At 48.8% G+C, this 22,851-nt stretch overlaps 2 long non-coding RNA genes across 3 annotated transcripts in view; one reads left to right on the top strand and one right to left on the bottom strand.

Annotated features, from left to right (window-relative positions):
• Nucleotides 1–516: 516 nt before the first annotated feature.
• The window catches only part of LOC137141473 (uncharacterized), a 58,820-nt gene continuing 36,485 nt past the window's right edge, over nt 517–22,851 (bottom strand). For both annotated transcript variants that reach the window (XR_010916654.1, XR_010916659.1), the window contains exons 2-3: nt 19,023–19,074; nt 517–726 (exon numbers count right to left, since the gene is read on the bottom strand). This is a non-coding gene — a long non-coding RNA (uncharacterized lncRNA). The remainder of the gene's footprint in view (nt 727–19,022; nt 19,075–22,851) is intronic.
• The window catches only part of LOC137141401 (uncharacterized), a 42,813-nt gene continuing 41,229 nt past the window's right edge, over nt 21,268–22,851 (top strand). Inside the window, exon 1 of the long non-coding RNA XR_010916626.1 lies at nt 21,268–21,511. This is a non-coding gene — a long non-coding RNA (uncharacterized lncRNA). The remainder of the gene's footprint in view (nt 21,512–22,851) is intronic.

Genomic DNA, 22,851 nt, shown 5'->3' with positions numbered 1-22,851 from the left:
GTGTGTATTTCATTACTGCTATAGTCATCATGTGTTTTACTAGCCAGGCAACTTTCAGACTTGTTCATAGTATGGACTACCTCTTAAAACAGAGCTCTTTTTATGCACAGCTTCAACAATGTCCCTGAGGCTGGTGACTCAAAGAAGTGATATAAGGACAAGATGGAAATAGACGACTTGACTAAGATAGGGGGATATAAGAGACAGCTGCACACCTATGTTGTATATGTGTTGCTTATTGTATCCTTGTGATAGATAGAGCTCTTTGGAAGTGCTTCCTGGACCCCCGTCTCCCTAGAAGCATAGTCTGATAGTCACAGGCCCTTCTGCTACATCTATGTTTTTAAATGACTTTTCATGACATTCTTTTGTATCAATTCCAGTGAAATCCTAAACCTCGTTCTAGCTAATAACTGAGCTCTGTCCAGGAAAGGCACAAATTGGAGTTCCCAAGCCCTTCCTGAGTCAAACATTAAGAGAAACAAAACACCCAGGCTTTAAAAATTCTTCCCCTCAAATTGGAGATGACCATTTTATTAACCCATAGTTAAAATGCTACTCAGAGCAGAGTTCCAGTCAATAGAAGGTGTAGGCATGTATGTGCTCTAGAAATGCTTCTATCCCAAGACGGAATGATGATCTGACTTTGTTCTCATCTGCTCTCGTCTCTGGGCTGGGTGTGAGGAGGAAATACTTCACATCTGCTTGTTGCTCTTCAAAACATTTCTTTTGAATCATATCCAAACCACGAACAATAGTTCACATAGAAAACAAAAATTCTGTAATGTTAAGCTTGTTTTTCACATTCTTGTGGTTTGAGTTGATCAAGCATTATAAGAAAATTTATGTCAACTTCAATCTGTATCAAATGTGAAATTGCACAGTAGAGCTTGTAAAAGGCAACATTTGTTAATTTGATCTGTTTTATAATTTGCTAATTCACTGCAGACGTTTGATGTTAATTTATTCCCCTTTCTCGTTAATTCTGTAAAATGTGTTTTGAAATGGGCTTAATTATAATGATTGTTTCCAGAAATAAGGCAATAGGAAATTTGCTTTGGCAGAGTAAAGAACCCTTTGGAAGATGGGGCAAAGGACAAGGCTGCTTATGTCTTAGGAGTACTAACAATCAGACCCCATCAGCTCCAGTGGAAGGAAAGGATTCTCTACCCACTCTTCTCTAGACCTAAATGTATGTTACTGTCTCAGCAATAGCAAGTTTTCCCCCAAAGCTGTCCTTCCAGTGAAGGGATAAATGGAAAAGGAGAAAAAGAATAGGTCAGTGATAGAATCCTATGTCTAAATTCACCAAAGCATACAAATTGCAGTTTGGTTTGGGGTTCTTGGATGGGAAGGAGGCAGAAGATTGGGGGGTTAATATAGCATTCACTAAATGTTTTGCATGCCACACAATATATCACATACAGCTATATATAATGTACAGTAGAACCAAAGTTACAAACTAAGTGGTCAACAACACACCTCATTTAGAATTGGACGTATGTAATCAGGCAGCGGCAAAGACCAAAAAAAAAAAAAAAAGAAAAGAAAATACAGCTCAGTGCTGTGTTAAACAAACTACTAAAAAATAAAGGGAAAGTTTTAAAAAAGATCTAACAAGGTAAGGAAACTGTTTCTGTGCTTGTTTCATTTAAATTAAGATGGTTAAAAGCAGTATTTTTCTTCTTCATAGTAAAGTTTCAAAGCTGTATTAAGTCCATGTTCAGTTGTAAACTTTTGAAAGAAAAACCATAATGTTTTGATCAGAGTTACGAACATTTCAGAGTTACAAACAACCTCCATTCCCGAGGTGTTCATGACTCTGAGGTTTCACTGTACTCCAAATATGTCAAACATGCTCCATACAGCTGGTCAAATGTCTCAGTTTTGGAATATATTTATTTACATCTGGATACACATGTGGTATGTGTGTAGATATATAGAAAAATGTGGGATAATACATATCTATTTGAAAGCTATTGAAAAAGTGTCACCATATTTTCAGTGTAATAAAACCAACCAATTGTATAACTTTGCTAACGTTATATCAGCAACTATATTTTAAAGTGTTATGCAATAAAATGGAGTCATACATATAACATATGGAAAGTCCTATATTATGTGTGTATGTTTTGTATGGGACAAGTAATGTCCCCCATCACTGTAGTATCTGATCACGTCACCATCTTTAATATATTTATCCTCTAAACACCATTGGCAGGTAGGGTAGTGCTATTATCCCCACACAGACCCAGAGAAACTAAGCGACTTCCCCAGGATCACATAGTGAGTCAGTAGCAGAACAGTCACTTGAACTCACTTCTCCCAAGTGAGAGCTCTGTCCAGTGTTCATCCCTCTTCCCCTGACTGAACACTCAGGAACAATGTACGTGCCAGAGGAGGAGCATCCTCCAGTGCCCAGTAGAGAAGATACTGGGCCTCGTTATGTAGTCCCTGAGGGAGTTTGCAGTGATGAGGGCTGGGTTTGAGGAGCAGATGGGGGGACCCAATTCATACGTGTAGGATAATAAATATTAATCTCTGCATAAGACACCATATATAACAGGTATAGTCCCACAGAGTGACATGCAAATGACGGAGCCATGGTGCAGGTCAATGGCTGGGAACATACGGCTCTTCCATCTCTTACTCCCTCACCCCTCCCTCTGAATCTTCTTAGATTTGCATCCAGTCTGAGCCCACTGACGTTTTATCACTGACTCCCACAGGAGTAGGCTTGAGCTCTCAATGACAGGGAGCATGCTTCCCTTTGTATTGGTACAGCACCACAGAGCCCAGATCATGACAGCTAGGGATTGCAAAAGGGGGTTAGGCACCCAAAAAACACTGACATTTGATTAGGCTCCTTTGAAAGTCCCAGCCAACCACAGTGATGAGCTACAATGGGGGGACAGAACCTGCCACCCCGTGTACCCTAAACTCTTGTGTTGGTCAGTATTCATTCTGCGGGCACAAGGACTGGAGGATTGAGCCCTTGTTTTGCAGAGAGTCCTCTACACAAACTGTTTCCCACACACACACGACACATCCTTCCTTCCTTCCAACACTGCTACAATGGACTTGGAAAGCCTACACTGAGGAACTGCCACACTCGTCAGTAGAAGCAAGCTGTGGGCTTTGCAGGGAATAAATGGCATTCAGGGCTATTGTGCCCACTAGCCAAGCTACTGACCCTCTCTGTGAAATAGGTGGTGTCTAATGGCTGGGAATGAACCACGGTTGGCATCCTCTAGTAAACATCATCTCACCCTCAAAACCGCTCCCTCATCCGGAGAAGGCAGACAGGAAACAGCCTGACCGGATCCCCATGTTGGAAACTCAGCATTACAGCACAGAGATCAGGTCCATGTAAACCCAGAGCATGGAATATTCCTTACAAGACTTAACAAGTACCAGTGCTCTAATGGGCCCTCCCAACAATTCAGGACCCTTCATTGCCCTCATTCACTGAAGCAGAGTCTTCGGATTCACTGCACGGAGAGTGAGTATCAGTGATTCATTTATACAGCACGTCCCAAGGCTCAAAGTGCTCCACCAAGCTGTCAGCCATGTTCAAGTGTAATAAAGACCACTTCCCACACCAGGGAAATGAATGCAGCCACCACTAGGCACCAGGAGGATACTCTGAATAGTTATATGGTATTTTAAGAATATTTTTTTCCAATATATTTTCCAAACACAAAGAGCAACTTTTTGTTTTAGATGAAAGAAAAAGACAAGACAAGAAAGAGCTAAAGAGTGAGTTCCAGTTACACAGCTACAAAGAGTGACCAAACAGAAATAAAACAAGATTTCCCTCTGTCCTTTCTGAAATGAGGAGCGCAGGATGGAGCCAGCTTTCTCATATTCCTATGAATCACAGATTTTCTCTCTTAAATGCAAAGATCCACTTATGTTTCAAATTACAAATTCAAATATGTACCAAATGCCTAAGGAAATGACATAACTAGCCTCTATCCAGCTGAGATATATGGTGATTAGCTGTAGAAGAAAGCATTTCATTCTATGGGCTAGTCTGATTGGGAGAGATATACCTCTCAGCTTTCCTGTTAGGTCTTTGAGAACAGCCCCTGAATTAGGTTTTAATGTCTAAAGAAAACAACCACAAATTTTCTCATCCTGCATATTTACAATTGGGTGTAATGTGACATGGTCATTAACACCGGGTCTGATTAGTAAAACAGTCCAAGTATTTACATGTGATTTTCATACTTTTCATTTGCAAAACTTGTAGAAGCTTCTTGTGCTAAGTAAAAGCTAAACAGCAGTAACATGGCCACATTTCTACAACACAAACCAAGAGGAGTATCCCAAATAAGCAATAGAATCCAACAGAGTAGAACAAACAAGGCGTGATAAGGTGTCCAAAGCAAGTTCAATAATTAGATACTTAAAAGTGTAGCAAAGAGGAATGATAGTTTTGAAGTGTTTTTTCTTCTGCTGCTTTGTATGACATTAATGCCAAGAATCCCCAGCCAGGCTCAGGGCCCCAGTGTGCTAGGTGTTGTAAGAACACAGAACCACCCTAGACATGGCCCTGGCTGTAAAGAGTTGACCTCTAAAATGAGTGACACACAAAGCGTAGTGGATAAGGAGACACTGGGATACTGACATTGCAATACTTTAGTATTTTGTGCTTTAATTTTGTATGTACATAACCAGTTAGTGAATGGATAAATACCCACTTTCCCCAGCTGTCTCTCAGCCGGGGCCTTAAGGGCTGGATGGTTCTATAGAGGTTCTGAGGCAGAAGTGGCTTTGGATAAGGGGTCCGAGGGAGTGATTGGTGGCTAGTGGGACAGTTCCATGCCCAGGGGAGCAGAGAAGAAAGCGGGAGGTCATAGAGGGAGAGGATAGGGACAGACAACAAGACAAGGGGTTGAGCTGCAAAGTGCCTCAAGTTGAGGACAAGAAGCTTGAACCTGATGCAGTGGGAGAGGCGGATCCAGGAAAGAGACTCTAGGATAAGGGTGAGGCGATTAGAGCAACACACATGGTGTGTGACATATGAGCTCGGGGGGCCAAGTGAGGAGGAAGCAGCTGTAATCCAAGAAAGGGTCTGCGGGAGAGCTTGGCTGCCAGCACACAAGGATGAGCACAGGGGTTAGAAACATGATGGAGGGAAATGAGGTGGGGCTTGATGACAGCCTGGGTGTGTGGGCAAGAGAGAGGAGCCAGTGTGGATCCCCTAGGTTACAGGATCGATTGACAGGAAGGAGGATGCTGCTGTCACCAGCTACAGTGAATGGCAGGCATGGGGTGGACAGGATTGCATTGGGGGAGAGGTTGAGGAGCAGGCAGAGATGATTTGATTAGCACATCTGTGAGTCAGCAGCACGAAGGTGAGGTCACATGAATTCCATAGATCACCCCCAAGGGTGCAAAGGCAGGAGGAGCTAAATGCAGAGCCCTAAGGGAGTGTGGTAGAGGGACTACCAAAGGAAAGGGTGCAGGCACGAAGAGAAATTGAGGAAAATAAGGGGAGGAATGAGCCATGAAAGTCGAGGGAGGAGAAGATGCACCAATAGGATCAAAAGCAACAGGGAGGCCAAAGAGGGTGGGGATGGAGAAGATTTAGCCAAGAAGCTGTTAAAGGCCTTGGCGAGAACAGCTGCAGTGAGTGAAGGGGTGAGTTGGGCCAGAGGGAGCCAGGATGGAGCTATAGGACAGAGATTCACAGCAAGGACTGTAAAATGGTGCATTCTCTGGGTCTGGAGGGGAGAGAAAAGGGGGATGGGCCATTTCTGGAGAGGCAGGTGGGAGCCATCATAGATTCTGGATACCTGCACCAAGTTTGTATTGTATTGGAGAAGTGACAGACCTCCCCCAAACAAGTTTGGTAGCAGCTTGCTGAGAGAACAGAGTTAGTTCCAGACTCCAGACAGCATGTGTTCTGTAGCTTCTGCCCAAGAAACCATAAAGATTTTCCTATTAGTTAAAAAACAGGTCCTTCCAACGCTATTCTAAAATAGCTGGTCATGTGTGCATCCTTCAGAACATTGGACCCTCAAGAAAAATGAAAACTTTTCAGTTCTCAAAGCACATTGGAAACATTATATGAGCCTCACAATGTTCCCGCAAGGAAGTACAGTAGTAATTGTACTTATTTTTCAGGTAGGAGCTCTGCAAAAGGAGATGTTAAATGTCCAAAGTCATTAGTGACTGAGCCAGAAACAGAACCCAGCAGTCATGACCATAGGGTGACCAGATGTCCCAATTTTATAGGGACAGTCCCGATATTTGGGGCTTTGTCTTATATAGGCACCCCCATCTTGATTGTTCACACTTGCTATCTGGTCACCCTACATGGCCACCTGCTCTGATCTTGAGACAACACTCCTCTTGCCTGAGCCATTGTGTATTTGTTTTTGATTTCCATGTCTGAAAACCACATTTGAAAGTTAGGGTTCTACTTCGAGTGATTGCTCATATCCATTCCATTATAGGTGAGTGCGTGCCCCATGCACTGGTTCCTGGAACTATTTTTGCCCTTAGCAAGCACCGTAGGGCCAGCTCTGGCACTTCCTGGAGTGCCGCGCTCATGCCGCGGTATATCAGGCGCCGCCAGCCCTGAGGGACCTCAGTTCCTTCTTTCCTCCTATTGACGGTTGCTGGAACGTCTGCCTGGTGTTCTTCAGCAAGCAGCAATCCCTGTTTCTAGTTGTTGTTGTTCAAGTTTACATAGTGTTAAGTATAGCAGTTAATTAGTTAGTCATTAGAGTTAGGACAATAGATAGGTAGCCCGTAGGGGCTTCAGGTTGAGCCATGCCTGGCTTAACCGGTTTTAAGGCCTGTGCCACCTGCGGCAAAGCTTTCCCGGTGAGCGATCCTCACGACTGCTGCCTCTGCTGTGTCGGGAAGCAGCACCGCAAGAAGTGCCGGATTTGCAAGGCCTTCAAGCCCCGGACTCAGAAAAAGAGGGGCACCCGCTTGAAGGCCATGCTAATGGAGTCCGCGCTCCGGCCGGACTCTGAACCGACTCGATCCCCTGCGGCACCGAGTATATCCTCGGTGCGGAGCGCACCACCGGCACTGGGACCGTCCCGACAGCAGTCCACGGTACCGAAAAAGAAGAAGCGGCAGCAGGCCGCTCACAAGGACTCCCCCGTGCCACCAGTAGAGCCAGGGGTTAGCCAGGAGATGCCCAGCCATGCCCCAGCTGCTCCGGCACTGGCATCTCCCTGCAGGGAGCCTCCCCCGACTCCTGGGGGTGGGGGAGCGCCCCTGCAAGAGCCGTCAATGCCGGAGGCATTCGCCGCAGCATGCGCCCTGATGGGCCTGCCCACGCCTCCTTCCCCCCCTCGGCTGAGGGGGGCAGGTATGGTGTCTCAGGGTAAACCCACACTGGGTTGCCCTGGTGGATGGTCAAGGTAGGAATCCAAGTCTCCCCACAGACGGTCACGGAGGGTGGAGAGTGCAAGCTCCCTTCTGGGCTCTGACACGGGGTTGTCGAGCTCCTCGACACCACAGCACCGAGGGCGGTCTCAAGGCTCCAGCGCGAGGTGAAGTCGCTACAGTTCCACCTCGCGGGAGGATCGATCTTCGGGATCCCATACCACGGCACCAAGCCCAGCACGGCACACTCAGCGCCGGTCCTGATCCCCAGAGCACAGCCTGGCAAGGACGCGGGCGCCCAACCAGACCCGGCATACCCGGCACCAGTCCCGCTCACCAGCGCGTAGTCCAACAGCCCCCAGAGAAGCTCGACCTCAATCCCCAGCATGCAGCCCAACACGGATCCCAGTGGCTGAGGACCCAGGGTGCGCTCGACGCCGGTCCCGATCCCCGGCACGCAGCCCGGTGGCCGACGAGACCTGGCGATGCCGATCCCAATCTCCAGTGCGCAGCCCGGCGCGGATCATGGTGGCTGAAGGGACCCGGTCCTCCCGGCACCGGTCTAGATCCCTGGCCCGCAGCCCAGCATGGCTCCTGCTGACACCCAGCGTGCCCGGCACCAGTCCCGGTCCCACAGCCCACCTGAGGACTTGAAACGGGCTCAGCACTGGTCCAGATCCCCGGCATGCAGCTCGGAGCGGATCCCGGTGTCCGACGATGACCACAGATGTCGCCATTCTCAATCCGGGGCAGGAAAGTACTGATCCTGATCCCTGGACTGCAGCCCGGCGTGGGGCTCGGCACCGAAGGTCTCGGCACCAAGGGAGCCCTCGGCACCACGTCACAGTTCGGTGTCTTCGGAGTCGCAGCCGGTGCAGAGTCGTCATGGTCAGCACCACTCCATGTCTCCCAGGGGCAAGCGCCGTTATAAGACCTTGGTGCCTAGGAGGAGGTCGTCCAGCTCCTCCAGCCGCTCGCCCCCCCGCCGGCACCGTGGACATCGCCGTGACCGCTCCTCGTCTTCTCGGAGCAGATCATCAGCGGGGGTCGGATGGGACCACAAGTCGAGATGACATTGTTCCAGTGGCTCCAGGCCCCATACTCATCAGGGTGCCTCCCAGTCAGCACCAGTCCCGGTCCCAGCATGGCCTCAGGAACCATGGCAATGGCCCTACTGGGGGCCCTGGGGAACACAGACAGCCCAGGGAATGGTGCCGGTTTGATCCTCGGTGGCTCAGCCGGTGCCCCCCCTTCAAGCCAACCGAACAGGGACCATTCCTCTGAGGGGGAATCGGACCCTCAGGAGGGTCCCTCCATGGGGCCCCTCCCACAGTCCTCCTTGTCCTCCCCTGACGATGCGGCCACCAGGGACCCTACTTAAGAGGTGGCGAGCAACCTGAACCTTGAGCTCAAAGAGCTCTCTGAGGAGGAGGACCCCCTCCTTGGAGTATCGGGATCGGCGGGGCCATCCAGGGTCACGCCCTCCCGGTGCATGAGAGGGTCTTAAAGCTCGCCTCAGTTGCCCCTACATCCAAGGGCGCCGAGAAGAAGTATTACATGCCCGCGGAGGAGGTTGAGTTCCTTTATAATCACCCCGCTCCCGGGACACTTGTGGTGGATGCCACCAACCAGCGGGACAGGCAGGGGCCCAAGCAAATACCCCCAAAAATAAGAAGAACAAAAAATTAGACCTTTTTGGCTACTCCACAGGGTCTACTCCACAGGGGCCCTGCAGCTGAGGGTCGCTAATCACCAGGCGCTCCTCGGCAAGTACAACCTGAACCTCTGGTCCTCCCTACAGAGGTTCGTGCAGGGTTTGCCTCAAGACTAGGCATCAGATTTTGAGGTCATTTAGGAGGGCGCTACAGTGGTGGGGGCCACCCTACAGTCAGCCAGTAATGCGGTGGATGCCGCTAGCAGGGCGATGGCGTTGGGCATCGTAATGCGACGGTGCTCCTGGCTGCAGGCATCAGGGATGTCGCAAGAGGTCCAGCAGTCGATCCAGGACCTACCGTTCGAGAGTGCCGGCCTCTTCTCGGACCGGACAGACGACAAGCTGCATGCCCTGAAAGACTCTCAGGCTATGCTCAAGTCCTTAGGGATGTACATGCTGCAGGCCTCGAGGCGTCAGGCTTGGCCACGTCCCCAGCACCAGTCCCAGCCTGCCCCTAGACGGCCTCCCTGACCCGCTCAACCCAGGAGGGGTCGGGAGAGATACAGGCTGCCAAATCGCCGGGACCGCCAAGGCCCCTCGGCGGGTCCCCAACAAGGGCCACCCAAGGGGCACAATAACAAACAACAATTTTGATGGTGCGCCCGAGGGTGGCACCTTCCCCATCCCCCTGGATCTGACCCTCCCATTTGCTCACAGATTACACCGTACTACACCGAGTGGCAGAGCATTATCTAAGACCGTTGGGTCCTCGGTGTAGTTCGCAGAGGCTATGCCTTGCAACTCTCGGCCTTCCCCCTGGACTCTCCCCCTACCCCGTCCCTCTTCAGGGACCCCTCTCACAAGCATCTCCTCATCCAAGAGGTGAATTCTCTCCTCCTCCTAGGGGCGGTGGAAGAGGTTCCTCCTCAGGAAAGGGGAAAGAGGTTCTACTCCCATTATTTCCTCATTCCCAAGGCAAAGGGGGGCCTGAGGCCCATTTTGGACCTTCGCCGTCTGAACAAATTCATCAGGCGCCTCAGGTTCCGTATGGTTTCCCTAGCCTCCATCATTCCCGCTCTAGATCCAGGGGACTGGTATGCTGCCCTCGACCTAAAGGACGCTTATTTTCATATTGCTATTCTCCCTGGTCACAGAAGGTTCTTCCGGTTTGTGGTAGCTGGCTGCCACTACCAGTTCTCGGCCCTACCCTTTGGCCTCTCGTCAGCCCCGAGGGTATTCACAAAGTGTATGGCAGTGGTGGCGGCACACCTCCACTGCAGAGGGATTCAGATCTTCCCCGACCTGGACGACTGGCTAATCCAGGGCAGGTCCAGGGCCCACATGAGAAACAGCCTGGCACTCACCTGCGCGACATGCACCAGACTGGGGCTGCTCATCAACGAGCAGAAGTCTACTCTCACCCCAGTGCAGCGCATAGACTTTATTGGGGCCACCCTGGACGCCATCCAGGCCAGAGCCTTCCTACCACAGCCTCGCTTCGAGGCAATGGCCGCCATAATCAACGATCTCTACAGGTCCCCCACGACGACAGCCAGGCACTGCCTTCAGCTGTTGGGACACATGGCAGCATGCACGTATGTGGTGAGGCTGACTCACCTCAAGATCAGGCCTCTCCAGGCATGGCTTGCCTCTGTGTATGCCCCAGCCAGACACTTGTTGAACAGAGTGGTCACGATTCCCACTCACGTACTGACTTCCCTGGATTGGTGGAGGGACCCAAGGGAGGTACTGAGGGGTGTTCCCTTCAGAGGACTTGGCACCTTCAATAACTCTGATCACAGATGCCTCGGATGTGGGGTTGGGGGTCCACATCAGCAGCGACCTCAGCACCCAGGGGCTCTGGTCAGCACAGGAGAGGTGTCTCCATATCAACGTCCAGGAGCTCAGGGTAGTCCATTTGGCTTGCAAGGTGTTCCTCAGATTCCTGAGGGGGAGGATGGTGCAGGTCCTCATGGACAACATGGCAGCCATGTTCTATATGAACAGGCAGGGGGGGCGTGCTCCTCGGCCCTTTGCCAGGAGACCATTCGACTTTGGGACCTTGCGGTAAGGCACGACTTCCACATATCTGCCTCTCACCTCCCGGGGGTAAGGAACGACGAGGGGAACCGCCTCAGCAGGTCCTTTCTACCCCGCCACGACTGGTCACTGCACCCTTTTCCGCAAATGGGGTGTTCCCTAACTGGACCTGTTCGCGTCGTCCTGGAACAGGAAGTGCCCGAGATTCTGCTCGCTCCAGAGTCGCAAGCCGGGCTCCATTTCTGACGCGTTCCTTATAGACTGGATGGGGACCCTTATGTATGTGTTTCCCCCCATTCCGCTGCTGCCCAAGGTCCTCTTGAAGATCAAGAGGGACAAAACGAACATAATTCTGGTCGCCCCGGCCTGGCCGAGACAGCATTGCTTCAGCATGCTGCTGGACCTGTCCATTGCCATGCTGATGCCGCTCCCGAGGCGTTACAACCTGCTCTCACAGGATCGGGGTCGCCTGCTGCACCTGGACCTGGACTCCCTCCACCTGACAGCGTGGAGACTCTGTGGCTGACAGAGGGAGAGAGAGCCTGCTCGGTGCAAGTCCAACAGGTTCTGCTGGGTAGCAGAAAACCGTCCACTCAGGTAGTGTACCGAGCCAAGTGGAAGCGCTTTACCTGTTGGGCGGAGTCCCAGGGTATCCCACCGAACTGCTTGCCCATACAGGTGATTCTGGAGTACCTGCTCCACCTAAGAGTGCAGGGCCTGGCTCTGGCCTCCCTGAGGATGCACCTGTTGACCATCTCGGCCTTCCACCAGCTGTTGGAAGGGAGGTCGTTGTTCTCGCACCCTATGTCTCTCAGGTTCCTCAAGGGGGTGGAGAGGCTGTGTCTGCAGATCTGTGACCCAGTGCCTCCTTGGGATTTGAACTTGGTCCTCACCAGACTGATGGGACCCCCATTTGAGCCCATGGCTACATGCCCGCTGCTTGTCCTCTCCTGGAAGGTAGCTTTCCTGGTGGCCATTACATAGGCTAGGAGGATCTCTGAGTTGAGAGCGTTGACCTCGGAGCCCCCCTACACGGTCTTTTATAAAGACAAGGTGCAACTGAGACCCCACCCGGCCTTCCTGCCTAAGGTGGTGTCTCAGTTCCATTATAACCAGGATATTTTCCTCCCAGTTCTTTCCCAAACTGCATGGGTCGGAGGAGGAGCGGAGATGGCACTGACTGGACATGAGACGGGCCCTGGCTTACTACATCGAGCGGACGAGGCCATTCCAGAAGTCAACGCAGCTGTTCGTGGCAGCGGTGGACCAGATGAAGGGCACACCTGTCTCCACCCAGCGCATCTCCGCCTGGATCACCGCCTGCATCAGGACTTGCTACGAGCAGGCGAGGGTGCTGCTTCCAGGACCTGTGTCAGCACACTCAACCAGAGCCCAGGCCTCCTCGGCGGCCTTCCTGGAGAGAGTGCCCCTGCAGGACATCTGCAGGGCAGCGACCTGGTCATCAGTCCACACCTTTACGTCTCACCACGATATCGTGCAGCAGGCAAGGGAGGACGCGGGTTTCAGCAGGGCCGTCCTCATGAGAGCAACTCGACGCTGACTCCTACCCACCTCCAAGGTATGGCTATTTAATCACCTATATTGGAATGGATATGAGAAATCACTCGAAGTAGAAAACAGGGTTACTTACCAGTAACTGTTGTTCTTCGAGATGTGTTGCTCATATTCATTCCACACCCACGCTCCGTCCCCGCTGTTGGAGTCAGCAGAAAGAAGGGACTGAGGGCCCTCCAGGTCGACAGCACCTGATATATTGCGGCATGAGCCTGGCACTCCGGGGGGCGCTGTAGCCGGCCCTATGGGGCTTGCTAAGGGCAAAAAAAGTTCCGGGAACAAGTGCATGGGGCGCGCACTCACCTATATTGGAATGGATATGAGCAACACATCTCAAAGAACAATAGTTACTGGTAACCCTGTTTTGCAAAACAAAGCGTAAAGGAGGAGATATCCAAGTGCTCAATACTGGCCTAACTTTGTTCTCACTGAAACTAAAGTGTGAGCTTTATTTCTGAGCAGAGTCAGGGCGACATGGAGCACTTCTGTAAATCCCCAGTTCAAAGATTAGAAAATGTCCTTCCAGCTTTAACTCGGTCCCTGGTGCATGTGGTGCATTACAATACAGCCTATATCCACATGGGCCCATGCTGTTCTACCCTATGGCTGATTTGATAGTTGTGCTGAGAGGCCCAGGCCCCATTGTGCTAAATGCTGTTCAAATATAAAACAGACAATCCCTGCTGAGGGAGCTTACAGTCCTGGCCTGCTTCTGCACTCACAGGCCTTGTGACATCATGTCCTCCTCCCCTTGCCTAGCACAAACACTAGACTGCAGCTCTGCATGTATGAAGGATTGTGTCAGGCACTGAAATGGACTTTAGTGGTGAAGATCACAGCCTCCAAAAAGAAATCCATGGCAAACCAACCACAAGAATTTCTCCAGCGATAAGTGACAGCATCAACACCTACAGGGTGCCAGAATCCCCATCAGACCTCTCTCCATAGCTGGAAAGCACAAATTTTTGCCACTTGTCTGAAAATTCAGTCACAAGGGCCAACAATAACTCTATTTCCCACTGTGTGTGTCCAGGAGGCAACATTCCAGTAAGACAAATGCAGATGCCCCAGGATTCCACAAATGAAGGGGAAAGATGGGGTACTCATACAGAACCAACCAGACCTTTGAGCCATTTGCACTGGATACAGAATGGAAATCTAATGAGAGCTTTCACCAGGAATTCCTGGTTCCTCCCAGATGAGATCAGGCCAGAAAACTCATAGGGGCAACATTCCTCCCCAAATTTCAGAGTCATCCACATTCAGTCTTATCTGGAAGCCAGGAAGAGCTGACACTTGGAAAGTAAGTGAACAGTAATTAACCTCTCCAGAGAACAAGCTGAATTTCCCAAATCTCCAACAGTTGTTTTCAGGCTAGGCTTGATCCTAGAGTGAGCTGAAGCTGTTTTTTATCCCACCCACTTTACCCTCCCACCCATGCGGGTCCTTTGTGCATGTGCTGCTAGAAGCTGTTTAATCATGTGTATGGAATGGAGGAAAACTTGCTCTTAAGTCTCAGAGTGAAACCCCATATCCCGTAAGGGATCGCTTGGTGCAAGGACCTGCAGTTTTCAGAGGACAGTGCAACTGGAGAAGGAATTATTAGCAATCTTGGATTCATGTTCCCCTACACCTCCATTGCACCAAATAGTGAGAATTCTTATAACCATACCCCCAGCTTCCCCTAGTACCCAGAGTCCCTGCTTCCTCTTCCCCATCTCTCCTAGCATCTGTGGATCCCTTCGCCCCTACCCATTATTATCTATAGGATAAGAGTCCAGGAATATCACTGTGTGTCACTCTGAAGCCTAGACTGTCTAGTGAGTCAGTGCAAAGCAATGCAAACAGCTACAAACACAGATGAGAGCTCTTCTTCTTCAGAATATCCCCAGGGTCAATCACTGGGCTTCGTGGTCTGTTACCATCCAATTTTTAAGTTCTCAGCCATTTTACAAGTTACACCAAGGCAGTGTAAGGCCTGTCTCTATGCCTTGTCAAAGTCTTAGACCATTGTGCTATCAGAGATAACTTAACCAATCTTTACCCTTTACCTTTACCCTACTCCTTTACCCTACAGCTAATTTGCATGCAAAAGTTTGACTGGTTGTATAAGGAAGGTTGCACAGAGGGTGGATTACTTGGCCCAACTGCCACCATCACAGAGCACCACAAGTCTTCCAGACACAAATTAGCACACAGCCCTCATTCGACACCTGCAGAAAGCCACACAAGTCAAACCCCAGGGCTCTGTGTAAGCTCAAAAGCCTGTCTTGCAGTAAGGGACATTACTTCACTTAGCTTGTCTCTAATATTTTTGTCAGTCACCAGGGGGTGTTATTGCACACAGTCCTATATATTCTGTTTAACTGGATGTATTGGTGGTTAGATCTGTGGTGGTGGCACACGTGGTAATATTCCCTTAGCAAGCCATCACATTGCCTGAATCTCTGACTAGAATCATTCTTCAGATGCATAGCTGCTGTATACAGAATATACCTTATACAATAAGCCATTATACGGCATCTGAAACCCTTTCAAGACATAGAGCAGCCATTGGCACTTCTCTTGAATACACTCCTTGGTGTTGCAGCTTTGGAGATGGCTGAGCTGAAAACCAAAGCGCTAGTTTGCTCATCATGTAGGACCCTCCAAATCTAGGTGAAAGGTTAGACTAACCGTTTCAAACTTGGGTGTCTTACATCAATGGCAGTAGGTGGGGGCTCAGCACTTGTGCAAGTCAGGTCACTTAGTGTGTTGCCTTAATTTCAATTTATGCCTGAAACCCAAGTTTGGAAATCAGTCAGGCTGCAGTTTTAATGAACATGCATGCACGCTGATATGCAGCATGCTGGAAACCAATGTGTTCATTGCTGTATGGAAACATGCCAAGGGGAGCCATATTTTTTTATCACACAAGTATTCCTCTAATGCTTGTTAAAAGGTAACATCTATGGAAAGGAACAGCTTAATTCATATTTTACATGCAGGAGATAATTAGTTTTAACATTGTTGTATAAAGAATGTGTGTCTTTCCATAAGGAAAGGAGTCAGGCACAGGCATAGCAGCATTTCTAAAGCAAACCATACCGCCCAAACTGATTGCGAGAAACCTGAAAGACCAAGCGTCTTGCCAACAGTCAGCTGCAGGTCTCCAGAGATATGAAATGCCTCTATGCAAATAAAAAAACCTTGGTGGACAAGAACATAAAAGGCAATCAGGGGGACTCTAATCTTTCCTCCTGCATTTTTTAATTAGCACGGCAAGCCAATCAGTTGGAGCACTCGCTGATGGGAGATGCCAGCCATGATTGATGTCACATTTGTTCTATCAGGCTAATTGAAGCAGTCTGTCACACCAGAAAAAGGAAGCCTTGAAGACCATGACAAAAACGAAGTGAATTCAGGAAACAAGAATGCCATTCCGAGAAAGAGGCAACCAGTCTCCCTAATGCAAAGCAGAGCAGCTCTGCAGCTTGGTGATTCTCTCAAAACTTCAGATGTGAACTATTTGCCTTCAGCTAAGACCTCTAAATAAAAAGCATGCTAGAGAGCCAACAAATACAGAATATTCTGTGTTTCATCCTTCTCTCAACATGCAGAGAGGACAAGCTTCCATTGTCAAGGGGACCTCTGATATTGCAAACTGGATCCAGGTGCAGCACCTCCCAAAGGATAAAATGCTCTCTCTGTTAACCAGTACCCACTTGAGATAGCCTGATGGCAAGGAACCATCCACCAGCGCTATACAGCAGACATGGACTAGGAGATGACCTCAGAGCTCCTCTGCCTTAAGAGAGAAAAAAAAAACAGAACCAGGAACAGTCCACTTACTAGATCTATATTCCATTTGGAAGTGGCACTCTCGGCTGTTTGGAGAGCAGCTCCCCATTCTGTGAACAGAATATTCATCACCCCCAGTCACCAGCCAAGGATGGGACATGGAATGAAAGCTTCATCGAGAGAAAAAACTAGCTGACCAATACCTTACACAGTCATTTCTCAGATCACTTAGCTTTGTCCCATAAAACCCAAGCCCTTATGAAAACATGGCCTCACCCAAAAAGTCTCTCTCCACATCCCAGTGGCAGTGCTGGGAATGCAATGGAGAAGTCCTGATTTCCACCTATGTAGTCTCACCATGGTGAATGTCTGACACTTTTTTCCTCCACAAACTAGACATGGGACTGAGCTGCAAATCTGTGTCTAGATTCAAGCTTCTCCCAAGTCTGGGGATGTTTGGACCCCGGGTTTTGGTTGATGACCAAAGCCCTGGACAAGTGAGTAGCACATACATTGATCAAATAACCAGCATTGCTCCTCTGCAATAATGAACTCAGGCAAAAGGGCTAGGACCCCTATGGGGAAGGGCAGAGCTCCCTACAGAATGGGGACTCTCCTCTGCTGCAGGGGCCTGGCTGGCCTTTCACCTTCCTGGGCTGATTTTGCGCCTTTTTGCCCATTGTTTTTAAATGTATTTTTAAGTACTGGGCCCAGGAAGGGTGAGGGGATCACAGTATTTGGCCCATCCTGGTGGGGTCACCTCAGCATTAAGGCACGAGTCTGAGAAGGGTCCTGGTGGGGTCTCATCCCATCCTTCACTCTGCTTTGCCTTCTGAGCTTTCACCCTCATGTGGTCCCCAGTAAATGCCTTAAATCTTCATCAGAGACTGAGTCTGCCTCCTCCACAATGCTCCAAGTTCTGCCAGTTTAAGGCATGACAAGAAATTAAGGCAAGCAATTGAAGAGATTGGGATTGTTACCTTAGAAAGGGGGGTGAATCAAAGGCAACATGATATAGCTACATAAAATAGTGAATGGTCTAGAGAGGCAGATGGGGCATTTCTATTCCCCTGTCTCATAACAGGAAAAAGGGAGCATTCCATGACATTAAAAGGTGGGAAACTCACATTACTAACTTAGGGACAGGTTTTCAAGGATATTTAGGTGCTTAACAGTATAGGTGGCCACCTAATGGGAATGTCAAATGCACCTAAATGAGTCAGGGGCCTGTAACAGGACGGCTTGTCCATGGGCTGGAGAGCCTGGGGCTAAACCAGCCCTGATTACAAGATGAGCCCCACCTGAGCAGAATAAGGGTTTTCCCATATAAAAGGCAGCAGGAAGCTGCAAGGTGGGCATGGTTGAGTGAGCAGCTGAGACTGCCAGAGGCAGGAGAAGCTTGGGAAACAGGAGACTGTGTGGAACTGTGGCTAGTGAAAGGAGCAAGGCTTAGTCCTGCAGAGCCCTAGTCAGATAAAGCCTAGGACTGGGAGTTAAAGCAGGGAACCAGAGCTGAAAATCTTTGTTCATTTTGGACTTCTGAGTTTTGCTTTTATGTCCCACTATGACCAGCCTGAGGCAAACTGGTGAAGAGTGAATTAATGGGTTTGAGCTTAGAAGGTCACTGAAGACTGACTTCTTAGAGAGGCCTGGATGAAGAATAAATAGAGGCAGGACAGCCACAAAGGCAATCTTAGGTGCAAAGGGCCATGGTCCTACAATGCTCAACTCCCAGGGACATTAGTGGGCTCTAGGCACCTACCCTTGGAGAACCTGGCCCTTAGGGTATGTCTATACTGCAGCTATAAGTGAGCCTCCCAGCCCAAGCCAACAGACTTGCGCGAGCCACCATACTAAAAATAGCAGTGTGGACGCGGGCATGGACAGTCGCACTGACTAGCCACCTATGTACAAGCACATCTGACTCCTGCTGAGGAGCTGTTGCCCTCCATCTGCCTGGCCCCCATCCCATCAGCACAGCCCCTCCTGTGTGAACTGGGTTGCCGAGGGGAGGGACAAGGGGAGAGAGAGAGAGCTCTGCCTGCAGCAGCTCTGATTGGCTAGTCTGATCCAGGAGGCAGGCAAGTGGGGCAAACAGCCAATCAGGGGGTTGAAGTGTGATAGAGGAATGGAGTTCCTTGTGCCATGACTAGACTGGCTCCAGCCCCAGCTGAAATCCCAGCCATTGGTGCAGAAGCATTGCGGCGACAGGGAGGAGACAGCCGGGCAGGCCCTATGGCTCAGCCCTGACGGGGCCAGAGTGGGGAGCTTTCTGGTGCTGCGGAGCCTAGTGTAGTTTGTGGTGGAGGAGAGAGCTGTCACTCCCTGAGCCCCACGGGTGCCGGGAAATAGCTGGGGCCCACAGCACAGGGCCAGGGGCAGCAAGAGAGGAGGGAGGTTTTGCAGACTGGAGCTGGGCAATGGGTTTTGGACAAAATGGTCTGACTAAAAATGCCATTTGGGTCTACCTAAAATGAGTTCTAAGTCTGACACAGTGTTGGCCGGTCACAAGAGGACCAGAGGGGAAGGAGAAGGAAGGATAACGATGGCTGCTGTGCTGCTGCCACCACAACTCCCTGCCCCTTATAACCTTTAGCCCAGGAGCTAAGGTACTCACCTGGCTGCAGGAGACCTGGGTCTGATGCTCTGCTTTGGACTGTTCCGAGTCGCTGAAAATTACAAAAAAACAATCAGATTACTTCAGCATGAATGAAATTTCCTCCAACCCCCCCAATTTTTGGAACTACCATCAAACCAAAAAAACAAACAAAGTTATTTGCCGAGCTCTATTGCAGACCCATTCCTCTTCCCACCCACACTCTTCTCCCTGCACACCAAAAACCTTTTCCCAGAATAAAAACACCTTCGTGGAGATGAAGTTGCAGTTCTAGGCATGTACGAGATGGCTGAGTGCCTGCCACCTTCCCAGAACATTAGCACTAAAAGATTCCTGGATATTAGCATCCCAGCAGATGCAGAGTTAAGATAGCACTTCTACAGCAAGCCACATGCCATATTCATTCACGTAACTAGTACAACCTTAGCTCTGCCCCAGGAGACAGCAAAAGCCAAATCCCACATTAAACTTGAATATTCTGGTTGTCATCAGGAATCAGATTCTGCAATGGGCTTCTCCTATGCTTAGTCAGACACATGATAGTGCCTTGCTGAATCAGGGCCTAGGAGAAAACAAATAACAATAACCTTCTTGGACAGACTTTCATCAACAACAGTTGGTACCTAAGTCACTTCAATAGTTTTACTGTCACTCTCCTGACTTCCCTCCCATAAAGGCATCCAGCTGAACTGTGACAATGACATTATGCAGAACTTTTCCCCCCATCAGTCTGAGAACAATGACTTATCGCTGCACTGCTAGGGCAGAGTTAAGGTTGGTCTGGTTAAAGGAACTTGACTGTGTGGCTTCCTGTGGCAGCACAGTCTCAGTTCTGAACATGCTGGGACCATAACCTTTGATGTTTTGGGAACTCTGATGTCCTCGGAAGGGGACACTTGCTCAGCTCTCTGATCCGTGCCTGGAACTGCAGCTTCACCTGCACAGAGATTTTTGGGTGGGACTGAAAATGTTTGTATTACTCTGTCTGCAGGGAAGAAACTCCATTTCTTATTAATGGTGGCATATAGCATTACGTTTGTAAAACAAGATACCTAACATAGCTTCACCACAATAATGACATTGCATCAGAAAGACACTTAGTTGTTTTAAACAGCCATTTATCCCAGTTGTCTTGGATAGAGTTACATCCCCAGACAGAAAGGTAGTGGGGCTATTGCTGTCTCCACAGAGTAGACACTCATAGAAAATTATTGAGCCTGTTATCAGTTTAAAATTTGCCATCTTTCAGTGTCACTGAATGTGCCCTTGTCCTTGTGCAATCAGACAGGGTGACTAGAAGCTCCTGATTGACCACCCTACAGAGGGGCAGTCATTATCTATATCTTGATCATCTCCCCTCTTGTTCATTTCCTTTTGAAGGTAAACAGTCACAAGCTCTTCAAACCCTTTTCAGATGAGAGTTTTCCCATGGCCCTACTCATTTTTGTCACCTGTCTGAATGATTTTTCTGAAGGATATTTCTCTTCGCCCTTTCTGAGACAAGGTGACCAAAACTGATGAGTTAAAGATATTAATTGCTAAAACTCATTGTATATTTTATTTCCATTGTAAAAGCCAGTTTAAATTATGTTATTCTGTGTTTTGTGATAACAAGGTGAAATTCTATAAAACAAAAATATTTGACTAATGGAGTCTACAAAAGTCCCCTGGTTTTCACCTGCAAGGATCACCTTCATTATGGAGGTTGCACCCGAGATAAGTGTGAAGACATTAGTGATCAGAACTACATTTTGATCATTAAATGCCACCAGCCAGATTCCCCATCCAAACGGCAAAGCTGCATCTCATGTGGAGCTGCAGTGAAGGGCAGAGCTGTTGTGCTGAATACCATCGGATCTTAGAGTGAGCTTCCATGCCAAAAGAAAAAGTTACTTTACAAATGGCTCCTTTTCTCTCCTCTAGCAATTACACTGTGTTTTATCCTCTTTAGCTCTGCAGAGCTTGCCCAGGTAGGAAAGAGGGAGCTGGTATCTAGTCCTGCTTGAAGCACCAACTCATTTGTTAAGTTCCAAACAGTTGCACTTGTACATTGAATGCGGTTGCACCTGTGTCTTTTCAGGGAGAGTTTGAAGACATGGAGCTGCACAGATGGGATGGATGTATAGTACAATCTGCAGAACCTTTAGCACTGATATTGCTATGTGAGAAGCAAAGAGTCCAGCTTGACACTCAGATCCCAGGCTGAAGGTGCAGGGCTTTGACCACATTTGATCTGGAATGAATGAGGCACATAGAACCCCATGACTGAATTTTCAGAGTCATTTTTCAAACTAGAATCACACTTGAATGATTTTGCAGTGTAACATCTAACATCTAGAAGAGTCATCTGAAGGTGAGATTTAGCATTTCTTACATGAGTGACTTGGGCAGCTACCTCAATGAAAAAGGTGAAGAAATAATTGAGGGAGATCTTTGGCAGAGAAAGAGACTGAAAGAAATACTCCTGGCAGACTGCTTGACATAAAGCTGTAAGTAAAACTTGAGTTGTAAAATCAAAATACTACAGTAAATCTTGTTGACAGTATAAACTGAGAGCTGCTTTTCAAGCAGTAAAAATATCCATAATTGTCCAGAAAGGAAGAAAGTTTTATTACCAATTTTAAAAAAAAAATCAGTGAAGGAGGGTTGATTTTCAGCTGGTTTCTTGATTTCAGCATGCCTATTTCCTGGGCAATGACAGCTCTTGCATCAGTAGGGTAGTAGTGCCCAGACCATGTACAATGTGAGTCAAGTGACTGTATCAGTCACAGAGCGACAGGGCTGTTTATTCAGCTTTTATAACTGAGATAATTAAGGCCATAATGAATCACTCGTGTGCAATCTTCAGTGTAGACTGGCTCCATGGCATGTGTAATTGCATGCCTACCCAAACCTCCTCCAATAATACGCTATAATTAGGGTCACTTTTGTATAGTCTCTTTATATTTCACATAGATCGTTTAATCATGGCATCATACCCTGCAGCCCCTCTCACAAGGAGCCCCTGCTGATGGCATGGGGAGTCCTGCTTGCAGAGGCAGGCACCGAAAAAGCAGCTTAAAAACTCATCATGCAAGATCTTTCCCATGTACAAGAGACACCAGTGAAAGATGCAGTGAAAGGATCCCACTGCTGATCTTCATTGCCACAGACTGAAGAGTCCTGTAAAGCCCTGCCTGAAGCATGGTAAGGCAGAATATTACAAAATGAAAAGGGAAACCATGTTAGACACCAGCTCCTCAGCATCGATTGCCATGGCCACACTCTGAGCCACAAAATAGGTGACTTGTTTTAAAGTGAGTTTTAAACCCCAACCATAGAACATCTTTCTATGTTTAATTAGCAGTGAGTTTATTGCTGTTGAGAGGAGTAGGGAGGGAGGGAAGAAAGATTTGCCACCCTGGAGGATGGAGTTCAGTTTGTGCCCATAACAGGTACCAGCCCAACAGCTGTAATTCAGATGTCCTGGACGTTGTGACACAGCAATGGACCTTATCCACACTTCCATTCCTGTAGTCTATGAGGATATGAATATAGGCCCATAGTCTATCTAGTCCCCTGTCCTGTCCACTGGTGCCCAGGAACAGATGCTGCAGAAGTGGTAAACACCCTGCAGCACATAGGGGGATAACATGCCTGACCTATGGGGATCAGGATGAGACCTAGTAGTTGGAGGTTGATTTAAGACCTGAAGCAGAAGGCTTAATATCCAAATACCCTTCCAAAAGTGTTGTTAATAATAGCAGCAATAGCTCTGGCTGCTTCTGTTACCCATACAAATGTCAGATCCCTTTGTGAACCTTGCCTAGGTGACTTCCGTGGCAGTGAG

This window comes from Emydura macquarii, unplaced genomic scaffold, assembly GCF_026122565.2.
Source record: "Emydura macquarii macquarii isolate MOO-44397 ecotype Brisbane River unplaced genomic scaffold, CSIRO-AGI_Emac_v2 contig_67, whole genome shotgun sequence".
In the NCBI taxonomy this organism is placed as follows: Eukaryota; Metazoa; Chordata; order Testudines; family Chelidae; genus Emydura; species Emydura macquarii.
Note: the sequence above shows the minus strand (reverse complement) of the source record. Positions and strands in the feature narration are given on the sequence as shown.